Below are 21663 nucleotides of genomic sequence, written 5' to 3'. Positions count from 1 at the left end.
CACTCTACCCTTCTTCCTGGGGAAAGGGATGGATGGCTTCCTGTGGTTTCAGTGGTCATTTATGCTAATGGAGGTATGAAGTGTGGTTAAGCACCTAACTTTTAGAACCATGGAGATTTGGGTATAAATCCTGGAACTTCTACCAACTGGACATGTGACCTGGGACAATATACATAATCCCTCAAGCCTGTTTTTACACACGTAAAATAGAAAAAAATAATTATCCTTAAGTGCTACTGTCATCGTGAAGATTCTCTCATTCATTTACCAAGATGTTTTGAGTAGCTACTATGTGTTATGCACTGGATATATAATGATAAGCAAGACATAAACATCCTTGTCCTTTTGGCACTTCTACTGTAGTGTGAGGCAGACACTGAACAAACGCACAAATGGGCCATTGGATATGCAAAGTGATAAGAGCTCTGAAGAATAAAGCAGAACAAAGATTAACAACTTAATGAATGGCAAAGTCTATACAGTGCAAATGCTTGCCACCACCATCTCCCTTGTCACCATCCTTTAAATCTCTGTCACTAGCCTGGACTTCTTTCTTGATGCCCATAGACACCTCAAATTAATATGTCTAGAGTTCTATTCATCCTATTTCCCTACCTCTTATATTCCCTTATTTTTTATTCCCCACCTTGGTCAATAGCACCCAAATCTCAGCCAATCATCAGTTCTACCACCCTGATATGTGTTTTGGCTACCCCTTCTTCTCCAACCCTCCTACTCCTGACCTGATTTCAGCCTTTAGCATTTCTCACCTGACCTAGTGTAAGAGCTAAGTTTGCCTTCTTTGGGTTTGCCTTGACCTAGTGTAAGAGCTAAGTTTGCCTTGTTCTCCAGTCAGTCTTCCACACAACTGCCATGATGGTGTGTTTCTTCTCTGGCTAAATTCATATGACGGCTTTCTATTACCATTGTCAGGGATCGCCCAAGTTCCTTCATCTGCCCACCACTCCAGACTCCCTACTGCTTCTGCTCAGCTCCTTCCCACCCCCTTCCTTCTAGCACTGTAGACTCCAAGACACTGAAGTGAGGAGCTCTTGACTTTAGGACCCTTCCCCTACCACTGCCATTTTCTCTCCCTGCAATGCCTTCCCCATGCCATTGCACCTGGACAACTACTGCTCACCATCAAAGCCTCAGCACAGACATCACCTCTTTTGTGCTCCTCCTTGGTCTCCACCTTACCCCTGCCTTCCTCCAACTGTTACCGCATTGGGTGTATCCCGGAAGGCTCCCATAGACACTGCTTGAATCTCTGTCTCTTTCATTGAACCCACCAGGTTCCTCTGGATTTTATTTTTGTGTGTGGTCCTACCACATGCTGTTGAAAGACAGGATTGTGTCTCACTTATTTCTCCAGGTTCTTTCAGGAGCACATCCACCCCCATCCTACCCACAAGTTGTGTGCTCCATGGCCCATAACTCTTAATAGTGAATTTTCCAAAGTCTGGATTTATCAATCTTACAAAATACCCTGTAGGGAATACCAATGGTTCATCCTAAAATTGCATATATGGAAAAGTTGCCTCTAACTTTTCAAGGTCACAGTTCAGCACTGAAGATATCCAATTTACATGATTAAACAGGCCACTTGACATCTCAGGTTATGGCATCTATATTCATGTTTATAATGACTTTAATCTTTTCTCCAATTACTTCTATATAACTGGAGTGAATTTTGCGAAACAAGAAGAATCTCTGGTAAAGGGAACTTCCAGGCTGTGAGTGGAGATACTTCTACTAAATTGTTGAGATCCCTTTCCGTTGGGTGCCTTATAGTAGTCTGAAGAACCTAGCACATCTCTTAGCATCTAGAATAAAAACAATTTTCTCTTCCCTTTTCCTTCCCTGCACCGTCTTCTCTCTTCAATCCCAATCTCTGCTTTGATAACCACCTGGAAACTCATATTCTGTTAGGTTCAAAATGAAACTAAGTTCCTACGTTGCCCTGACCCACCCTTTTCCTTCTCTCAAATTCACATCTCAGTTAATGGCACTGAAGTTTACATAAGGCTCCAAGTCAAAATTTTCTCAATGACACTTAACTCTTCCCCATCCCTCTTTCAACACACCTCACCATTCTTCAGACAGTGCACTTTGCCTTCTTCAGTTGTACAGTCTGTTCAGTGCCTGGTCCCATGAGTTTGCACTCCCATCTACACCCCCCACAGGCATGTAATCTCTTGCCTAAGCTACTTCAGGGTTTTCCCTGTGCCAGGAAACTCTTTCCTTCAATAGATCTTCAAACTGCTTCCAGACCTCAGGCCAACTGAGACTTTAAAGTCTGCAATATCTTATCATCACCTGGAGAACGAATGGAAATGCAGTAGTATGACGTATAAGGAGTTTTGCTCTCTGGGCCGCATATACATTTTCACCCTCATCCCTCTTCGTACTCCAAAGCACGGTCACTGCTACAGCCAACTCTGGCTTTTTCTCCAAATGTCATGGTTTTCCATGACAGGTAAGTTCTCCTTATCTTCCTACTTGCTGCTTTTTTTCTTTCTTTCTTGTATTCTCCCCCTACCTGTGTGCCCTGCCTAGAGAACCTCTCAAAATCTTGCTCAAACATCCTGTGGGATAATTGTATGACTCCCTCTTCTGTTCTGTAATCCTCTCTCTTCTCCAATCTCCCAACAGAAGGCAAATGTGCTGTCAGAGGACTTCCTTCTAACTCTATTAGTAATTCTCACTAGATTACATTTGCTTAAATATTTATAGCACTCACTAGACTGGGAAATCCCAGCACCCAGGGGATGGGTATCATCCCCATTTTTTTTATTCCAAGCATCTACAACAGTGCCTGGCACATAGTCAGAACTCAACAAATGTTTTTCAATAAACAATTGAATGATAAATATAGCAACGTCAGCAAAGCAAAGCATTCATCTAACATCCCATAATTTTTTTTTCTTTTTAGTGCTGCTCAAAGGATAATGAGAAACTGTAGTTTCTTATTGCCAAAATGATCAGGAGCTTATAAATATGCCCATAAAATTCATCCCTTACACAGTGGAGAAGATGGACATGAATTTGCAGATAATGACCTTAAAAAGAGATACTCCCAAGAGTTCTTTTGAGGGTTTACAGAACTGCTGAAATAAAGAAAAGGCCAACTGTAGAGACCACAGAGAAAGTCTCCAGGGGGCTATGGACAGACCAGTTATTTGTAGTAAACTATAAAGTTCTCCTTTCATGGGAGGACATTGGTGAGAAAATGAAAGACTGGTAATGAGAATGAGAGCAATAAGGAAGTAGGCGGGGATAAAAGGCACAGAAAAGGAAAACAAGTTCAGTAATGACGTTAGGAGAGATATAAATAAGGGGAATATAAATAATCATGTGAATGGGAAATTATCATTCTGAGATTTACTTCCTTAAAAATATTTTGAAAACAATGAGAGAAACATTAATGAGATTTTTAAATGGAATCAGAATTCCCTGCTCTTGACCGTGGTCGTTGAGGAGCATGTATTGAAATCCTTGTCTACGATGAAAATACGTAACCGAGATGTGCACATGAAATGTATCAGAGGGCTTTATTCTCATGGGGAAAGCCAACTTGAATTGAGAAGTGTGGTCAATGAAGACTGATGTTGACAAGTCATAAATCTTCAGATGGAATTATGGATCAAACGATGTAGCCATTAGACCTCCTAGTTACTAAAGATGTATTTAAGAAAGAACTGTCTTGGGCATCCACCTTGCTATGCTTTGGGTTCACATAGCCACTTCCCCAGAACACTGACCTAGTTCCAGAAGATTTGCTTGGGAAAAGTCTCCACACCCCTCTCTATTAGGAAGCAAAAATCCCCACTCTTCTTTGACAAATGTTTTCGTTTGTATTCGGGTTTGCAGCAAGTGGGGTGGTCCTCCCTTGAAGAAGCATTGTAACCCATGCAGACGCTGGTCTACATCAGTACTGTGTTTGAGGAACTGCAACTTCAAGAGCCAGAACCTCTCCTCCCTTCCCCACTCTCACACACATGGAGCAATTACTACAAAACCAACAGTGGTATCTCAAGGGTGGCAAGGAATTGCATCAGACTGGGCAGGACCATCTGTGTTCATGAATGATTCTGAGTCATAATGACAGAAGGCAAAACAGCAGAAAATAGACTAGTAGGTTTTTTAGATTCTCTAGTTATCGCTGAAAGACATTGCAACATCTTACTGGTTCCCTCGTTAATGAATTAAATAAAGTCCTTGGTGCGGTTTACTTTAGATCTTATTTAGAGTAAAGATTAACCCTCTTTTCAAATGTATCCTTTAACACAAATAAATAAGATGAGATATTAAGGCAGTGGAGATATACCCCAAAGCATGCATTTTAGCTCCTGCTGTAGGAAATGACTCCACTTAGTTCTGTGACTATATCAAAGAAATGTTCATAGAGAAATTAATTTAGTATCAGTCTCTGGATACAAATCTTTTTAAATTCATGTTATTAAAATGATTTTGGTTTATGGAAATGAGTTAAAGGATCTGATCTTTCCTATTATTGAGTGCTTGGCCCTTTACTTTACTAAGTAAATTTGGCATAATATAAAGTAAACTGAAATAAAGCAGAGATTTCTATCACCAGCAATACAGAGGACAGGATCCATAAGTGGCTCTGTTGCTACAAATTCTGCATTTTTTATAAATTGGCATCGCAGGGCTGACAGATTGTAAAAATACCTCTAAAATGAAAACAAAACAAAACAAAACACCCTGAGCTGGAAACCGGCCTTGGCTCTGAAGCACTCTGATGAAGCCTGGGACCCACGGGAAGCGAGAGCTGTCAGGAGTGGTAGTGTCCCCGGCTGAATTAAGCACAAATCCTCTCCGGAAAAAAAAAAAAAAACCCTCAGTTTAGGCCTCCAAGCTTTCCATACATTTAGATCAACCAAATGCACAAATGAAAAGAAAAATTCGGGCATGAATGTTGACTGAAATTGTATACAACCCCTAGAAATGTAAATTCTTATGGAATTTAAATAAGGGAATCATAAGAAAGAGGGCATACATTAATTGTACAAAAAAGTTAAAGGATTTAAAGAGAATTGTTAAGCTGGAAAATAGGTGGGGCCTGATGATCATAATCATAATAATCATAATCATAATAAGAGCAGCAGCCAAAAGGGAAAGGAAGTTTATCTATAAAGGAACAACAATTAAACTGGCGGCAGTCTTCTCATCAGCCATGATGAAAACCAAAAGCCAGTGGAATAATATCTTCAAAGCACCAAGTGTTGAGGGGGTAGGTTCAACTAGAATTGTGTATCCAAAATGTCTATTTCTCAAGAAAGATTGAACAAAAATTAAAGACACCAGCAACGAATAAGAGTTCCAATTCTCCACATCCTTTTCAACACTTGCTTTATGGCCAACATAATAGGCATTATAGAGGGTTTCAAGAAAGGAAATTTCTATCTTCTTTCAGATTTAGTTACCCTAGAAAAGAATAAACAAACCAGAATGAAGGTATATGTCTGTGTTATAGTCAGAAAATACCCACTACCTAACCCGTTGCCCTGCAAACACTTACTCACCATGGGAGGAAAAAAATCCCCCACCAGAGCTTTAATTTTGAAGTGAGATATATGTATGTGCATTCACATCAAACTATACTCAAAGTGTGAGCATGCAACAAGGGGGAAGGGGAAAATGTTGCTTTGTCCTAAGGGAATATTTATATAAATATGTTTTTCTGTATTTTATCTTCATCAAGACTAAGCATACAATAGACATTCCAATTTTTTTAACCTTTCACGAGAAGAAGGAGCACTCACGTTCCAAATTCTTTCCTGTCTTTCCAACTTTATCATTAGGAAAGTATTTTTTAAGTACCTGGAGACAAAGAAGAGCAGGAGTCCTCACCTGAATCTCCAACTCAGGAACAGAGAGACCCAGAGTACTGTATTGGGGGTCACGTCTGCACGTGGCCCTGATAGGCCTTCTTGGAGAATGAGTGAAAGGAAATTAAAGTCAGGTTCTTGGACACTAAAATGTAGATTCCTGAATAAAAAGAGGACCCTAACTTTGGGGTAGAATGTCCAGGTCGACAGGGAACACATCCCAAGGTAGCAGAACCTTATGGTTCCTGGATACTGTCTTTGGATCCCATTAGATGTGAGCAGAAAGGAGAGACTTGAATCAGTTTCATGAAAATGTTCGCTGGTCGTCCTGGAGAGAATGTGACACAACTGGCTCTGGGCTAGGGCTATTACAATAGACAGTGCTACAATTCCCTTTTGAAAAGCCTGTGCATGCAGACACACACAAAACAAATTTCAAATGTCAACACTGGTGGAAGAAGGAATTATTTCATTGACAAGACTTGTAGGCTTGGAAACAATAATAACAACTAGGGGAGTATTGAATGAAATCATGAAATGGAGGTTAACATGGCTTTGTCCCCATAGGGAGCCACAAACAGCCATGGAGGACAATCTCTGAGAATTCCTTAGGACCTTGTGGGGGAATGACAGACGCTTGAGAGGAGTCTCAGTGACTCTGCAGGTTGGGGCCTGGAAATGCCGGGTTGATGAGATTATTCCCTGATCTTGGAACTCCCTCCTTCTTAGGGTCTGAGCCTTGGGAAGCACCAATGAGGTTTGCATCACCCTGTGATGATTAGCTAATCCTTAACTTCCCACCTTCACTAAGGCTGGTGTTGCCTGTGGGGGGCGGGGGGGAGCAAGAGTTACAAATATGTGACCAAGAGATTCTAGCAGAGAGTCAAGACAGCACTCTACAAGCATGCATTGAAGGGAAGATTTCAGGTCAATGGAAGATTTCGCGCTCCATTAAGACTTAAAGAGAAAGAAGAATAGTCACTTTCCTTTTTTGTGAAAGTGAAAGTCACTTTCACTTTCCACTATTTTTTCTTAATTTAAAGTTATCTATAACTCTATCTATCTGTCTATCTACCTATCTATCCATCTATTGCTATGGATGAATGTTTGTATTCCTCCCAAATTGGTGTGTCAAAGCCCGAATCCCTGTTGTGATGATATTTGGAGGTGGGGGCTGTGGGAGGTTGATTGGGCTTAGCTGAGGTCATGAAGGGAGAGCTCCCATGATGGGCTTAGTGCCCCTCCAGGAAGAGGAAGACACCAGAATCCTCCTTCCACACTCACATACAGAGAAAAGGGATGTGAGCACACAGCAAGAAGGTGGCTATCTACAAGACAGGAAGAGAACTCTCACCATCCACTGAATCTGTGGCACCTTTTATCTTGCACTTTCCAGGCTCCAGAATTGTGAGAAATAAATGTTTGCTGTTTAAGCCATCCAGTTGATGGTATTTTGTTATAGCAGCCAGAACTGACTAAGATATGAATTATTTTTGTTACAAAATAAAGCCACCATTGAATCCTATCCAATCTCATTCCCCTTCCAGAAAATAATCTTCTTATCACTTTTATGTATACCCTTCTTGGGCATTCTCTAGGTATATTCATCTACTTAGTGACTCTTGGACATATTACTTAACCTCTGTGCCTCAGTTTCCTCATGTATAATGTGGATAATAATAGTATTCATCTTATCATGAGTTTTAAATGAGATGGTTTATTTAAAGCCATTAATATAGTGACTGGCACATGGGAAGTTTTCAAACATTCTCATATCTGTATCTCTTATTTAGATTTCTATATATAGTTTGGTTTTATGTATCTTTATTTACACAAATGGAACCATGCTCTATGTATCTTTATGAAACTTGATTTTTCATTTTGCAAGATAGCCATGACCCCTTCTATGTCTACATATTAGCTCTACCTCCTTCTTTATAACTACTGTGCGATATTGCATGGTGTGAATACACCACAGATATTTTAACCATTCCATTGTGTGAAGGTTGTTATCAATTAGTGACAGTGACAGATAATGCTTTAGTGAACCTGGCTGGGTAAATGTGTAGATTCTTCCCCAGGATAAATACCTGGAAGAGAAATTTGTGTGTGGAAGGTGGCAATCATTACTAATTTTAGTAGACACAGTGGTTCCTTAAAAAAAAAAATCCACTAATTTGTACAAGGACAAAGCGTGTCTTTCCCAACCATACAAACTTAAGTTTTTCCACTTTTGTTTTGATTAGGTCTAAGGATTCAGCTTGTAATACTTAATGTGAAACATGTGAACCTGATTGGTGAAATGTGTATGGCCCATTTGTCGCTGACACCGTTCACCCACACTGCATTTACGACAGTAACATGGGGTCACATTCCTTCCTCCTTGGAGCCATAGCTCTTGGCCCCTTCAAGATTCTCTATCTCAGAAAGAGGGCACAGTTCAACATAGAACATAAAATTGGAGAGCATGTGGATTACTGAGAGGATTCCTAAAAATTCCCGGGAGTTAAGAACATAGTCATAGCAACCAGGGTTGTTATTACAAGAAAACAGAATAAAATCTGCTGGGGGCACTTGGGCTGCCTTCTCCCCGCCTTATTCCAGCTCACTCTGCTCTCCTGTAGCAGCTGGTAACATTCGGAACAGAACTGGGGGACAGAAAGTCACACAAGCTATCCCTTCACGTGTGCCTTCCTCAAGTCTGCACCAAGCCCTTAGAGTGAGAATGTTCCTCTAGCAACAACTGTCTGTATTTGAACTCTCCAGCCTCTGTTGAGAACTCATTCTTATATGAATGTGTCAGGGAGACATTCCTTTTCTAGAACAAAATTTAATTATGATAACCAAAGAGACAAAGACCATGACACATTATTTCCTCAGTAAAAGCCCTTTAAACATTTAAAGACATTTATTTTATTGCCAGTCAGACTTTCCTTCTTTAAAACCTTGTTATCTTTCCATTTTTTCAAGCCCTCAACCGTTCTTTACATTCATTATATGGCTTCTTTCCAAGTTTTCTCTTTGGCATGCAACGAAGAATTTTTAAAGCATCCAATCAGTTTTGTAAAAATGTTGTTGTTGCGAGGTTTTCATTTTGTTTTTGTTTTTGTTTTAGTTTTTTGCTTTGAAGTACTTTGGGAGATTCCAGTAAGTTTTTAAATTTTAAGAGTATGGTGATACCATACTTACTGATTTATTGAAAACTCACTTTCAGTTCTGAATGCTGTTTGGCTTTCCCGGTCCCATACTACTTCCTGTAAGTCAGACTCTCCAAATAAGGGCGACAAGCAGTAGAGGAGAAAGTGGAAAGAGGAATGAAGAAACACAGGCAATGAGCAAGAGGCTGACATGATTTTTCTAAATGTTTCTCTAATTTTAGCTAGCTTATCATGAATAAATCACACGGAGTCATCCAACCTATTTGATTATATAAAGCACAATTTACAAGTTTAGCTTGGAGGCCACATCAGAAAGTTTCATTGCTTAAAGATAGATGTTCTTTGATATTTTTCTGGCTTGATATTTTTTTTTTAATGGTCAAGGTGAGTGTTTGCTTGCATGTACTTTAAGAAGTTTAGAGGTTAATTGTGGCCATGCACAATGGTTTAGAACTAGGGGTCCATTGGGGTTTTTTTGGGGGGAGAGGGAATTTGGAGGGAGGTGTCCGTCTTCCCACCCAACTTAAAATTAAAATTTTAGATCCAGAGAGACAGATGAAGAAGTGTATGAGACCAAAATGACAGCTTTTTTATTTATAAGTTAGTCTGGATGACGTGGGTTAGATACGGTCAAGTGGTCTCTTGCTAAGACTTTTTCCCTGAATGAGGTCAACTTAGCAATCATGGGCTAGACCAGGCAAGAGCAAGTCTCCACCACATAGAAGCCTACCCTGATGAACATCTCCCTTAGGGCAGGTCAATCCCAAAGGGAGAAGGAGGAAGCGACTGAACCAAGACTGAGAGGCCAGGACCACAACTCAGGAAATTCCCTCATCTGATAACAGGAGGAGTGGAAAATATGTGTAATTGTCTCACCATAGCATTTGGCTCGCTGTTCTTTAATCGTGGTAAGATACACGATATTGAAATTCATCACTTCAATCACATCGGAGTGCATAATTCAGTGTCATGCAGTACATTCACAAAGTTATGCAACCATCGTCATATTACCAGAACATTTTCATCATCCCCAAAGGAAGCCATTAAGTAGTGACTCCCCAGTCTTCCTTCCTCCCAGCCCCTGGTGACCCCCAATCTGTCTTCTGCCTGTATGGACTTGTCTATTCTGGATGGTTCATAGGAATGGAATCATATAATGTGTGGCTTTGTGTGTCTGGCCTTCTTCAATGAGCATAATGTCTTCAAGGTTCATTCTTATTATAGCATGTATAAGTACTTTATTCCCTTTTTGCGCTGCATAACCTTCCATTGTACAGCTATATCGCATTTCGTTTATCTATTCATCTGATGACGGACATTTGGATTGCTTCCACCTTTTGGCTCTTGCAAATAGTCTTGCCATGAACATTTGTGTACAAGTTTGAGTTTGAATACCTGCTCTCAATTCTTTTGTCTAAACACCAGGAGTAGAATTACTGGGCTGTATAAAAGAATTCTATAATTATCCTTTTGAGAATTACCAAACTCTTTTCTATAGTGGTTTCACCATTTTACATTTTGACCAGCAATGTCAAAGGGTTCTAATTTTCCATGCCCTGGCCAACACTTGCTTTCTTTCTCTTTTTTGTTTTTTTTTTTTTAATTACAGCCATCCTAGTGCATGTGAGGTAGCGTCTTATTGTGGTTTTGCTTTGCATTTCCCTAATTACTAATGATGTCGAGCTTTTTCATGTGCTTCTTGGTCACTTGGATATCTTCTTTGGAGAAACGTCTATTCAAGTCCTTTTGTTACCAGGTGGTGGATTGTAAAATTGCTCGATTCTTGTCTTCCAGAAGGAAAGAATTCAATAGAGAGTTAAAGCAGCAAAGAGAGTTATCATACCACCCTCTGAGTCTGCCCTGGTTCCCCTTCCCCAACTTTTTGTGCATGTTCGTGTCTGCCATCTTCCCCCGAGCACCTAAGCCAAACCCATGGAAGGCGGCCCAAAACTGCAATGCAAATGATATTATAATGATATTACAACAGCCTTGAAGTTACTAGCTCAAAAGGTTTTCCTTAAGTGAGCATGTTCCAAAGTTAGAAACGTCCCTGCAGCCTGTATCTTTTACTTATCAGATTATGCTAAACGGCAAAAGGGGTTGTTCTAAAGGAGACAGGAGGTCTCTGGGCAGAGACTGGTGGTCCCTGGCTTTTTCCCATCTGCTATCTTCCTTTCTCCCCTCTTGCTCATGCCTAACTACCTACTCTGGCACTTTGACCATTTTTTAGTTTAGTTGTCTTTTCATTGTTGAGTTGTAAATACTCTTTACATATTCTAGGTAACAGACCCTTGCCAGTTACATGATTTTCAGATATTTCCTTAGGAATTCTGTGGGCTGTCTTTTCACTCTCTTGATAGTGTGCTTTGATGAACAAAATTTTTAATTTTTATAAAATCCACTTATCAACTTTTTATTTATTGCTTGTGCTTTTGGTGTCAGGGCTCAGAAAATGTTGCCAAATCTAAGTTCATGAAGATTTATCCCCGTGTTTTCTTCCAAAGAGTTTTATAGTTTTAGCTGTCATAGCTCACTGATAAAAACAAACAAAAACTTTTTTCTAAACATCAACTTTATTTAGGTATAATTTACTTAAAATAAAGTGCACCTATTCTAAATGTACAACTCAGTGAGTTTAAACAGATGTCTACCCCACTTTAACCACTACCACAATAAAGACACAAGATGTTTCCATAAATTCAGAAAATTTCCCTGTGTCCCCTCGCAATCTTCCCCACCTTTCAATCTATGTAATCACTGATTTTTATTTCCATCGCTTTAGATGAGGTTTATGTGTTCTAGAACCTCAAATAAATAAAATCGTACAATATTCTTCTGCGTCAGATTTCTTGTGGTCAGCATAATATTTTTTTGAGTCATCCATGCTGTGTTTGGTATGAGCGATTTGCTCCACTTTATTGCTTGGTACTATTGCAATGCATGGATATACCACACCTTGTTTATCCATTTACCTATTGGATGAATATTTGATTTTTTAAATATAAATGTCATTTACTTATCCCCTTCATTATAAATGCAAAGCAGGTTTTGGGTAGAAAAACTAGAACATGTAAGCAAGAAGAAGGCTTAAAAGTATCAAAGTGTAAAAACCATAATTTTACTATCTAAACGTTGTTAACACTGATGTATAACCTTTCTGAACTCCTTCTGGGAGCGTGTACGGGTATGTGCTTATTTATAAAAAAAAGTTGATTGGGACTTTTTCCATCATCCTGAAAATTTACCTGAAGCCCCAAAGCTGAAATCAAGGGGCACTAAGGTCCCCATGTGAGATAACGAGCCAGCCGTGGGGCTAAACACATTATCCCAAGGCTTGGTAAGGGGTGACAAAGTCAGGCCCTCCATGGCCAGCCAACATCCCATTAGTCCTTCCTTTAGAGTCTATGTAAGAAGAGCAAGGGAGAATTGTTGAAGTTATTGGCCTTATAGAGTGTCTAGATTTAAGGTAAGAATAAAATTTTTCACCTATTCCTCTAATGAAGGTGTCCGTGCTCTTCCCTCTTCAAGGACAGAGCCAAGGGAATCACCAAAGCAGACCGGGGGTACTTGCAAAGACAGGTGACTGGCAAACACTCTCCAGTTGGATGTCTACTTAGGTGGTGGACTTGCTTAAATGACTCCTGATTAGCAAGGGAAATGACCATAAGAGAGAGGGCAGGGTGGCAAGAGGCAGGGTCAGTGGGGCAGTGCAATTTGGCATGTTCTCAGGGCATGTGTCTCCTGCGTGGTCCAGTGGAAGCCACACGAGGAACCTGGGTCTGGCCCATCTCACCCTGCTGCCCTCTTTAGCAAGGGAATCCTGGGAGGAAATTGCATGTGATTGTGTGTGGCAGGACCTGGCAACGTGTGGGCATGTGATTCGGCACGACAGGCCTGTGCAAAACTGGGACATTTCGTGGGGCGCCTGGGTGGACAGCGGTTGGGTGTCTGCCTTCGGCTCAGGGCGTGATCCCGGCGTTATGGGATCGAGCCCCACATCAGGCTCCTCTGCTATGAGCCTGCTTCTTCCTCCCCCACTCTCCCTGTTTGTGTTCCCTCTCTCGCTGGCTGTCTCTATCTCTGTCAAATAAATAAATAAAATCTTTAAAAAAAAAAAAAANAAAAAAACTGGGATGCTTCGTGAGACTCCTTGCGAATTTCTGGAAGAGCCTGCGTTTGGATGGCCCCCTCACCGAGGGCGGTGCTGCCAGCTGCTGTGAACCAAAGCCACAGAGACCAGAAGGGTCCTGCCCACAGCCAGACCCTGAAGGAGGAGACGTTTCCCTGGGAAGAGCAGAGCGGGCTTTCCTTCCACCTTCCACATTCCTCTTGCTGACACCCAGAACCTGGGAGATGACATAAGACCCGGGTTTGAGATTGAAAATCTAAACCAGAGAGTACTTGTCATAACTCAAAGTGACTAGAAACGGATGGAATCGTCTGTTTTTAAGGGGAAAGGAAATGGGAGCCCAAAGGGCTTAGCGGAAAGAACTATGTGGAGGAAAAAAGTTATTTCATATTGAAAATAGCTATTACATATGCACAGAGCACATCAGTGCCATTTTTCATAAAAAAAGAGACCACACCTCATCCTTGTTAGTAAACCGCTTCATATAAAAGGTATCCGTGTATAACGTACACTGATCGGGTCCATAAAAATTCACCGGAGACATCATTTTAAATAGCGGGATAATATTCTGTGACACGCCGGTAGCACAATTTAGAGTTGGATGTGTAGTGTGTTCTCATTCTTTTCTCACTAATGTACACCGTGATAGGACAAATACCATATTCACACACATTCTGAAATAATTCCTCAGAAGGCAATCTAGGAATAGACCCGCTGGATCAAAGGGTGTACATATGTTTGTCTGTTAATAATATGCCTACTGACAATATTGTGCTAACTGATGTGGCCGCCAGCACGAAGAGCCCCTCTACTTGTTTTCTTTCTTTTTTTTTGTTTCTAATTTTATTTTATTTTTTTCATGATAATATTTTTTATCATATTATGTTAGTCACCATACAGTACATCCCTAGCTTTGTTGTAAAGTTCCATGATTCATAACTTGCGTGTAACACCCAGTGCACCATGCAATACGTGCCCTCCTTACTACCAATTAGACGTCTTCGTGAATTGCCCCGTGAGTTATTTCATTGTATTTGCGTGAAGCGGACTGGCCGACTGCACTTACAGAGTCTATGGCTCTGTGCTTAACCAGTCACATGGAATATCTGTTTGGTAAAGGAGACGCTCTCTCATTTGCTGCTGCCCAATGCCTCTCGAGAGCTTGACCAGACAAACAGCAATTCGTGGAGGGCTGGTCATCTCCTTATAGATCGTTGGAAACTTATCCTCGGATCAGCCAACAGATTCATGAGCAGACTTCCAGGGTAGCCTAATTTTACAACTCAGTTCTGCCCCACTCCCCATGGGCTGTTTGGCCCAGTGAAATCCAATATGATGTCCTTATCCTATACCAAGGGAAATTGTAAGTGACAACTCTGTGAAATCTGCCACATGTTTACAGAGAGGATTTTGTTATTACTTCCTGTGGTCTCCTTTGTATGGGGAGTCTTGGCAGAATCAGGGGAGGAAGTTTTCTGTCTCACTGTAAGAAACCGTTGTTCTTTTCTTGAACTAATTTGGTTTAACCCCGTGGACACAGTGAAACTTCAATGAGCTTTTAAGAAAAATCAGATTTTAGCCTACATTTACCAGGAGGAAAAGATTTCAAGCTATCCCTCTTTTATTCTGGTTCTGGGCTACATTGTTTAACCTCTTATGTGTTTTATTTCTTATCTTGAAATATAAACACGCCTTTCTTGTCCTCCCTGGGTCCTCTTTTAAGTCAGTTTGGAGTAAATAAAGTGGCAAAAAAAGATAAATCCATTAAAAACAAGAAAAGTGGGCCAAGATAGCAGGCGTCCTCTTTCTAGGGACTGAGGCAGATGGGTGGGACCCTGGAGGAAGGGGTTTGTAGTCTGGGATAATTAAAGGCATTTCGATGCAATAACATTTCAGTTAGGGACTTTTTAACTCGAAAGATGAGTAGCTTTGCTTTGATACTTTGGTTAAAGAAATCACAGGCTGTGTGATGGGGGAGCAGCAGCTTAAAATGCCTGTGTGCCTCTTGGCTAGAAAAGCCATGTGAGGCCCAGATGAGAAGTGACAGAAGGCTAGTTGCTTGGGACCAACTAGCTGTAAGTTCCATATTCTACAAATGGAGCCATTAGCGCCCCCGGGTTTCATCTGCGGGGCTCTGTGGGGACCTGAGAAGGGAGAGGGCAGGATGAGAAGCAGGGAGACAGACGCGGGATTTCAAGAGGTGCTGCTCAAGGCAACGTGTGTCCTTGCACAGAGCACCCCTTGGTCCACATCTGTTAGCAAGCGTGATGGCGAACGGCAAGCTGGAGCGCACAGCCCACCAGCCTCGTGCTCTTTCGTCGCTTGAAGCTGTTCATTTCCTCCCAGTCCTTGTTTGAGACCATTTTGTCAACAGAGAAGAGTGGTTTTAGACTTATACTTGGTTTTCTAAAGGGATGACGTCATCATTCGACAAAAGATAAAACGATTGAAAGAGAGGGAGAGAGAGAAAGAAAACACGTGCTCGAGTTGGGTGAGAGGTGGGGACCGTATCCTGGCCGTCATGCACAAGCACAAATTCTTCACTTTACTTGGGATGGTTATGATGGGTTCACATGTGGCTAACCCAACCCGCAGAGGCTCAAACCACGCAGATTTGTTTCTCATTCCTGTCACACACGCACCAATGGTTGTGGGGGTTCTGCTACAGATGCTTTCAATCCAGGACTTCAGCAGTTGAGCAGCCACCACCCGGAACATCGCCCCGTGTCCTGGCAGAGGACACCAAGGCCATGGTGAAGCTCAAACGGGGCTCCTAACGGGCTGGCCAGAATTGGCCCTCACATTGCATCGGCCGAAGCAAATCTTACGGTCACAGCTCACTTCCAGCAGATGAAGGAGATCCCTTCCACCCAGAAGGAGAGTCAGAATATCTGTGAACAGCCCCCTATAAACGTTGTGTCCTTTTGTTCTAATCCAAATATTAAATCCTATTATAGTGGCTATAGCCTTTGAGGAATTCTTACAAGCTACTTGAGGAATTCTTCCCGATACTGCCACAGGGAATTTGTCTGATGGAGTTGGGACACTCGAAGAGACCTCTTTGCTCACAAAGGGTTCCAGATCTAATAGAAGAAAGTTTTCCCCATGGTTGTAAATGTTCCAGATCTTTCATCTGAAAGAGTAAGTGGGTAAGAACAGCCAAGAATATTGGAAAAGAGAAGAATTAGAGAAAATTAATTTGTAATAAGGACAAGATGGATTCTTCCTGAGTTAGGTCCCCTGATGTGTGAGATTCCCATCGGCTAACCGGAGTCAGGAAAGGAGAGAGAAATCCCAGGCAGACATGGAGGGGAGTGTACATAAATTTGCCCCTGATAGCCACAGATATTCTGGGAGAAGAAATGGAGCAAAAGGCAGGAGAAGCAGAAGCTGGGAAACCAGAGGGAAGCTGTGCAAATCATGGGGAAAACTGAGCACGGGGTGTACTTGTTTCAATTTTATTAGAACTCAGAGGAAGTCACCTCGAGAGCTGCCTCTGCCCCTACCCAAGTGAGGCCCCATTAAAGCAAAGTGACACTGTGACACGCTATGTCCTATCACACTTTGGCGAGCTACACTTAATTTCTCATGGTGAAGTCAAGTTGGCACGGGCCCTGAGGGGGTTACACCAAGGCCACTGGGGTTGCTGTGAGGTCCCTGCAATGGGGACAGTGGAGAGTCCAGGGGGGTTGATCGCCTGGGGCAGAGGAAGACGACTGGAGGGTGTGGCACTAGCCCTGAGGTGTTCCTGGCTCTCCGGTGAGGTAGGCTGGGGCAAGGTCACAGAGGCTGCCAGACACGTCAAATCATGTTCCACCTGGGACCAGCTTGAGCTGCAAGTGACCAGGAGGACACATGATGTCATCCGGAGGAGCCAAAGACAAACCACCCAGCCATGAAACACAGTAGGCCACCTTCACCCACCCAGACACCATCCGACTGAACTGAAAGAGGAAGGGAGGAGCCACAAAGTAAGGGGTTTTTATGTAAAAGGAACTGAGTTATTTAGAGAATGATCACTTTTGGGGGTCAAATCGAGATCACTGAGTGGAAAAAGAGTATCCCAAAGATCAGCTCATCTAGAGGACTCATTTTTAACCCTGGTTGCACATCGTCTGTTGGAAGCTCCGGGAGCTTTCAATGCTGTCAGCCCATGCCCACCGCACCCCCAACCCCAACTCTTACATCAGAATTGCTGGCGGGGGGCTTGGGTGTGGGTGTGGGTACATACGCATGCAAGGTCACATCTGTATGCAATTTCCCAGGGTTTATAATGTGTAAGTATGAACTATCTAATCACCATAAAGCGTGTCATTAAAGGCCATGCCCGGCAGACACTTGGGGCTGGTGGGACCTGCTGTACGACTGTTGTTGTCCTCTCCCGATCGCCAAACACAGGGGCCTTGTACCCCCAGGCTGTGAACTCAGACCCCTTCTTTCTCTCTTTGACTCAGTCTCCAGTGCTGCCAACACCGCTTTGACGCGGCCCCGGCACCTTCCTCACCTCGTGTGGCCCCACAGGCAGCTCACCCTAGACCCGCCAGTGCTTTGGACGGAAAATAGACAGAAGTAGCCAAGACAGCCAGATGCCCATTGTGACAAAGGCCATGGGAAGCTGGTCAAGGCGCGAGCATACGCTCAGTGGACTGGCTGATTCTCACTGCAACAGATACTAAAAACGGGGGCTGTTGTTGTCAGTTCTTCTGTGGAAGGGAAGATAGAATTCTAGACTTTTATCTGAAATGTTCTGATATTTGAATATCATTCATTTTTTAAAACAGTGTCTATGCTAGAGAGAAAAAAAAAAAAAACTATTGAAGGGCCAGTGCCGGTCAGCGGGAGATGGGGAGCAGGGTCCTGCTGAAGGAACCTTCTGGAGCAGCAGAAGTTGCTGGACGAAGGTTCGAGAGGCCAAGATTCTGCCCCCCTTTTCCGGTCACGTGGGTTACAATGCGGGCAGCTAATTGTTGGAGCTTCGACTGCACGACAAGCTAGGCTTCCCAAGGGGCAGTTTTATCATAATGATAATAAAAACCAACAGCCAAAACAGTATTGGTGATTATAGTTTGGGTTTGCATACCTGCTTTAGAGAGGCCCGGAAAGCTTGCCGTGGAGCGTTTTAACCCTTCCAACATCTCTCCGGGTGGGGGTGGGGGAAATGGCAAGTCAGATTTTCATTTTACAGCTGGAGAAACACATGGGAGGCAAAAAGAGGTACTGATTTGACTAAAAATCCCCCGTTCTTCTCAGAGGTGGAGAAACATGTGGGCTTCAGGACAGTACTTTGTTCATGATTTTGAATCTGTATTAAAAACCCTTATCATGTGGCATATTTGCTCATGTTATCTCTGTGACTCTCCTATCTGCGCCAACCCATCCACATTGCACCCATCCTCCTAGGCCAAGTTCAGGGTCAGCTACTCTCCCTGGAAACCTCCCAGGCTGCTCCAGGCCTCGGCTGCCCCTCCCTCCTTCCTCTGCACCATGGCATTTGGTGGCACCTAACAATTAGTCATCCCTGTCCGCACAGAGATTGTATTGCCTTGTGTTTTTATTTAGCTTTTTAAATGCTACTTAACTCCTGGTGATTCCTTCTGGGCTGGGTTGGAATCCTATCCACCTGGCTTTGGGTACCTCTCAGGGCCCCAGACAGAGCAGGCCTCACAAAACACTTGTTCCCTGGTTTCTTGATCTTAGCACTGACTTTCAGTTCTCCATGACAATGGAGCGGAGAGAACAGAGCTGGGTGTGAGCTGGCTGTGGGCCCTAGTTCTGTCCCTTACCAGTTACCCAACCTCCAGCTACTCTGGGGCTCAGTTTCCCTATCCATAAACTGGGAATAACCATACCTAGCCCCTGTGACTGTGAGGAGGATATGAATGAATGTAGACGGTGCTGGAACATTACCCAGCACCCTGTGAGTGTTACCTACACGCTACCAGCTTTTTTATTGCTATAAATTATTATTATTACATCTGTATAAGGAGGTTCTAAGGTGCCCTAGTTAAATTATAGCAGGAAATTTCTTTATTTTAGATCCCATACTCATATGGTGGGACATTTCATTGAATGGGACATATTCCGCTTTTGGCTTACATTTATTCATTTAGTCTTTAAATACCTATATTATATTTAATATATATTAAATTCATATTTATATATATTTCTGTAGACCCAACACATGGGGACATAACGGTGAATAAGACGGGCAGGACCCATGGGCGCACAAGGCTCACCCAGTGTGGCAGGGAACAAGGTTGCTAAACCAACCATTACAACGGACAGGTTTTGTGAACAGAGAAACAGCAAGGGCTACCGAGGGCAGGACAGAGGGGCCTAACCTAACCCAAAAGATCTGGGAAGAGCTCCTTTCACCTTCAAAAGTTGTCATAAAATTTCCATGACAATAAATGGCCTATGGATGCTGGTATTTGTAGAAATGCTCCCCTTGAAGCTTGAAGTCCTCAAGGGTTGAAGTAAATCGATGCATACCGAAAACAGTAACAATTGCAACAGGTTTTTCACTCCTGCAGGTGGACTTTAGAAGCAGATAGAGAAGGAATGGATGGGCACTCGGCCCCCGCAGAACACATGCCAACCACCTCCAGCCACGTCCCCACCAAACTTATCTACTGACAACTGCAGTATTGGCCACATATTCCAGAAGATACCTAGAAGCATCAGAAGGACCGGGAATTCCCATCCTGGGTGGCCATTGAGTACTTCTTTGGGGGGCTGGGTGCCCTCTGGCAACTGTTCTATCTCCAGCCCAGGCTCTCCTGACAGTCACCTGCTCCCCTCTGTGGTAACCTCTGGGCTCTGACCAGCCGTGGGCGAAAATAAAGTGGAGATATCAGAACAGCAGGGATAGAGGAAGAGGGCCCTGTTGGGGTGTCCTCTAGAAATTACGTAGCACAGCTTCCTGCTCTAGACCCTGGAATCCTCACTTCCCCGGGCAGCTTGAAGCCCCTGGCCCCCTGGTGAGTTACATACCCACCTTTGGATACTTCCTTGACATCTGAATAACCTGAATCCCAAACTCAATATTTTTTTAAGGTTATAAAACATTCCACTACCTTCTTCTGCTCTATAACATTTCCAATGTCAGCGCTTTTCTAGCTAGGCTCTGGCCTAGAAATTGAAGTTCACACATGCTAAGGGAAGGGCTGCTCGTCTAATAATTTCAGTCCTACTAGAAATACCAACGTTGTCTGGGCCTCATTCAAATCATAATAATACGTTGGGCTTGTTTTTGACATTTCATCTGAGACGCTCCAAAAATCTGTGGAAAATTCAAATTCAACCAAACCCCCCCTGCCCTTAGAAAGAAAAAGGAAGTTTTGAATTCTTCTCCTCTGGCTATAAATATAAAAGTTGATTCAGGAAGAGAAAAGAAACCATTGCTTGGTCAAGGCTTCCCTGTTGCTGGGAGCAGGAGGTCAGCATGGGCGAGTGCAAAGGGAGAGTGATGCATGTCAAAGCCAGCCAGGCTGAGGATAATGTATTGAAATTGCATTTTTAAGCAATCCCTATCCTGTGGAAAGCGAACTGAGGGCAAGGATGGATGTAGCAAGACCAGCAGGGAAGTGTGGTGTGTATGGAGAGAACTGGATGGATTTCAGAGGACAGATCTGTAGGACTCGATGGATGATGGCTTGCCTTAGGGGAAGCGGGAGAAGACAGTGTCAAGGATGACATTTAACAGCTAGGAGAGAAAGATGGGGCACCGAGAGCCCAGAGATGCCAGGGGACAGCCATGGGGTGTGGGGTGCCATAGAGGTCCAAGGGTAAAGTCAGAATATTCTCCTGGGAGGTGATGATAATATTCACAAAGTGACTCCTTGTGCTTAGTCGGAGATGGTGTCTCGCCACCATGCCCTAAGATTAGACCAACTGAATACAGTAAGTTACCTTTGAAGCAGTCCCAGTTAGGTGCCAGGCATGACGTTGCTGACGTCATCTGCATCACGCAAGCTGATACTCGAAAGTGCAAATGGCTCTCTCAGGCAGGGCTGACTACTGCTCTGTCTTTCGGAGGAGGAAACGGGGGCTCTGAGCACATATAGTTACCAAAAGCCTCTCAGCGGCTCAGAGCAGAGCCTGGCCTCTACTCCAGATCTTTCTGACTCCAAAGCCCAAACATTTCACTACACGATTCTGTGCTCCTTCATAAAGGTCTAAACATGAAGTGCCTAGGAATTTGACTGAAATAAATAATTGAGCTTCACAAAGGGAAGGACATATTATAAACTGTATTTCCAAACCAGGCAGGAACTTTACAAATACACGTTATTGGTCACTGGGGCTCTGGATGACGCACGATGCCCAGATCAGCACAAATTCATGTGCTGTTTATTAGGAAAAGAACTCCCATCGCAGATCGCCGATTGGTGTGTGTGCAGCCTCGGAGTTACGAAGGACAGCGCACGTACCTACTCAAGGAAATGGAAAAGTAATGATCTGCCCCATTGAAAGAGAACAACTGACTTTTCCCCCTAAATGAAATATTATTAGATTTTGA

Source organism: Ailuropoda melanoleuca, chromosome 1 (assembly GCF_002007445.2).
Source record: "Ailuropoda melanoleuca isolate Jingjing chromosome 1, ASM200744v2, whole genome shotgun sequence".
NCBI classification, from domain to species: Eukaryota; Metazoa; Chordata; class Mammalia; order Carnivora; family Ursidae; genus Ailuropoda; species Ailuropoda melanoleuca.
The sequence above is the reverse complement of the archived record's forward strand: the minus strand, read 5'-3'. Positions refer to the sequence as shown.